Source organism: Staurois parvus, unplaced genomic scaffold (genome assembly GCF_062004578.1).
Source record: "Staurois parvus isolate SC_StPar_1 unplaced genomic scaffold, SC_StPar_1.0 ptg000232l, whole genome shotgun sequence".
Taxonomy (NCBI): domain Eukaryota; kingdom Metazoa; phylum Chordata; class Amphibia; order Anura; family Ranidae; genus Staurois; species Staurois parvus.
In genome coordinates, this window is record NW_028318028.1 from 950001 (window position 1) to 953700 (window position 3700).

A 3700-nucleotide genomic window follows, 5' to 3' on the forward strand; every position below is an offset into this window, starting at 1 on the left:
GTGGAATAAACTGTATCACATGTGTGGAATGTAGCAATCTCCCCAGCTATACTACCTCCGTGTGCTATGATACATAGAGGTTTTTTTTTAAAGGCAACTCCAGTCTTTTTAACCTTTTTTTTTAAGATAAACATGTAACTGTGACCTACCTAAAGCTGAACTCCTAGCAAACAGCTAAGTACACTGACATGATACATACAAGAGAACTTTTTTCTTTTTTTTAAGTCCGCGAACGTGCGAAAAATGAAAAAACCCATAAGTGTTCACCAAAATCGTGCAAGTGCAAAACACAAACACAAAAAAGTGCACTTAGGGGTGTGCTTTGTCCTTCCCCTGAAGGGGATGGACCTCTACCCTGATCCCCCGGGGCACAAAGCTCCTGACAGGGACAAGGTTCCCATGTGGTCCGCCTAGCCAAAAGGCCTGGCGGACCCCGTTCCTTGTGGCCAGCCGAAGCAAGCCACCAAGTACTTGGTAAGGGGGCTCTCCCGAAGAGAAAACCCCCTAGGGACAGGGGAGGAAGGAACCAAAAGGCCACACATCCTCCCCCTAGACTTCAGGGTAGGCCCGAGGACCCACACCCTACCATCCTGTGAGAAAGAAAACACACACAAAAAGTGAAAAGTGACAAATGTGGGAGATAAAATAAATAGTGCACTGGCCAGGCCCTGAGGCCCGTAGCAAAATTTGCCCAGGACTTAGCCAAAAGGCCTAGCCCTAAAAGGCGCAGTGCAGGAAAAGTGTTAGAATCAGTGACCATGTGCACGTTTCACACATTGGGGTCCCACACCCAAGTGTTACTAAGAGCACCCCTGAGGCAACCACTCTCAGGGGGCACTGGTTCGCGGACTTTCTGCCTCCCCGGCCCCTGGCCAGACAAGGTAGATCCATTCAAGCCAGGAGGAACTGGGCCCCTCCGGTTTTCCAGGGGGAATTACTCCCGGGCCCCAGCAGCCTGTGGGCGCCTCGGTGTCTGTTCCAGCCTGTACTAACCATCAGGACCCCTATCCTACCAGCAGGGGTACTATACAACCAATCATCCCCGCAAGCAGGAATGATGGTGGAGCACCCCTACTGGACACTGATAAGAACAGATACTACACTTGATCTTAGCCAAAAGGTTGAGAAGCGATACATACAAGAGAACTGCTTTACCTGCCAAAGGATTCGTATTTCTGTCTGTTCATTCCTACGATTTGCCAGACAGTACAGCCAAGTGGATCACACCACCACTGCAAATCAGGGAGAAAAAAACAGCCATATAGTAAAGTAAAAACAGCACATATTACACACATTACACATTGTTAGCACCTTGATTTGATTGCCCCTAGATGTTAAGAGTTTCCCAGCCAGTGTCATTAGAACAGTGACAGTGTACAGCAGGGGTGTCAAACTGGTGGCCCTCCAGCTGTTGCGAAACAACAAGTCCCATTATGCCTCTGCCTTTGGGAGTCATGCTTGTAACTGTCAATCTTGCAATGCCTCATGGGACTTGTAGTTTGGCAACAGCTGAAGGGCCACCAGTTTGACACCCGTGGGGTACAGTATTAGCACTGATCACTGTATTAGTGTATTGATGCCAGTGTCAGTTAGTCCCGCCCAGCCATCAGCTAACGCTAGATTTCCCACCACACAATTACAGTCCCACTATAAGTTGCTGATCACCACCATTACGGTATAGCATCTATAGCTGCGTGGACTCCAGTATATATACCATAGTTTGTGGACACTTTTGCACAAACCAATTATTACCAAAGACATGTAGCATAATCCAATTTGGCCTAAATTTCTGAAATTTGTTTTTTTTTTATAACAGAAATAATTTTTTTGGTGTTTTTTTGTTTATATAGTAAAAAATCTTGAGGGTTAGGGACTGATGTGAATGTACAACATATGTAAAGCGCTGCGTACATTGACAGCGCTATATAAGTATCTGAAATAAATAAATAAATAAACAGAGGTGATCAAATACCACCAAAAGAAAGCTCTATTTGTGTAAAAAATTATATAAATGCTATTTGCATACAGTGTTGCATGACCACACAATTGCCAGTTACAATAGCGCAGTGCTGAATAGCAAAAAATGACCTGGTCATGAAGGGGGTTAAAGCAGTGGCATGCAGTGCTGGGACAAGGTCCTATAGCACATAAATTGTTAGTTTCAAATCCTTCTCTTTTTGTGCCTCCATTCTGCTGCAGCACCCAAGCCAGATTCCTCTTCTGCGTACTTCTTGGCCCAACCCTGCCAGTGTGCACCTCTGTGTTTTCCCTTTAACCACTTCCCGTCCGGCCGCTGTTTATAAACGGCAGGACAGGACACCTACAGGAGCGGGTTGCCGTCTCTAAACGGCACCTTGTATCTGAGGCTCGTGCGCGGCACTTAGAGCGCGCACCCGCGAGCCCGATGATCGCCGAGTCCGACGGACACGGTGGATTACGTGACATGGTATGGGACCAATGAAATCGGTCCCATACCATGTGATCAGCTGTGTCCAATAAGGACACAGCTTAAGTGTAAACAAAAGCCGCATGGTGCGGCTTCCGCCTCCTTCTCCTCTCACGGAGTTGTCTGTGAGAGGAGAAACAGCGAAGAAGAGGGTTGTAGCTAACTGCCCTCCACCTCAGTGACACCTGATCTCCCCTAAAGTGTCCCTGATCACCCTTAAAGTGGCCCTGATCGCCCCTAAAGTGGCCCTGATTGCCCCAAGTGGCCCTGATCACCCCAATAAGTGTCCCTGATTGCCCCAACAAGTGGCCCTGATCGCCCCCACAAGTGTCCCTGATTGCCCCCACAAGTGTCCCTGATTGCCCCCACAAGTGTCCCTGATTGCCCCAAGTGGCCCTGATCGCCCACAAGTGGTCCTGATCGCCAACAAGTGGCCCTGATCGCCCCCACATAGTGGCCCTGATTGCCCCAAGTGGCCCTGATTGCCCCAAGTGGCCCTGATCGCCCACAAGTGGCCCTGATTGCCCACAAGTGGCCCTGATCGCCCAACAAGTGGCCCAGCAGTGTCCCTGATTGTCAGTGTCCCTGATCACCACATAGTGGCCCAGCAGTGTTCCTGATCGCCACACTGTCCCTGATCGTCACAGTATCCCTGATCGCCGCAGTGGCCAAGCAGTGTCCCTGATCGTCACACAAGTGGCCCAGCAGTATCACCGCAGTGGCCAAGCAGTGTCCCTGATTGCCACACAAGTGGCCCAGAAGTGTCCCTGATTGCCGCAGTGGCCCAGCAGTGTCCCTGATCACCGCAGTGTCCCTGATTGCCGCACAAGTGGTCCAGCAGTGTCCCTGATCGCCGCAGTGGCCCAGCAGTGTCCCTGATCACCGCAGTGTCCCTGATTGTCGCACAAGTGGTCCAGCAGTGTCCCTGATCGCCGCAGTGGCCCTGATTGCCGCAGTGGCCCAGCAGTGTCCCTGACCACCACACAAGTGGCCCAGCAGTGTCCCTGATCACCGCATTGGCCCAGCAGTGTTCCTGATCACCACACAAGTGGCCCAGCAGTGTCCCTGATCACCGCATTGGCCCAGCAGTGTTCCTGATCACCACACAATTGGCCCAGCAGTGTCCCTGATCCCCACATTGGCCCAGCAGTGTTCCTGATCACCACACAAGTGGCCCAGCAGTGTCCCTGATCGCCGGATAAGTGGTCCAGCAGTGCCCCTGATCACCGAAGTGTCCCTGATCACCGCAGTAGT

General features: G+C 50.9%; 1 pseudogene; it reads right to left on the minus strand.

Annotated features, from left to right (window-relative positions):
• Nucleotides 1-971: 971 nt before the first annotated feature.
• Nucleotides 972-1133, minus strand: LOC149460223 (U2 spliceosomal RNA; annotated as a pseudogene).
• Between the last annotated feature and the right edge of the window lie 2567 nt (nt 1134-3700).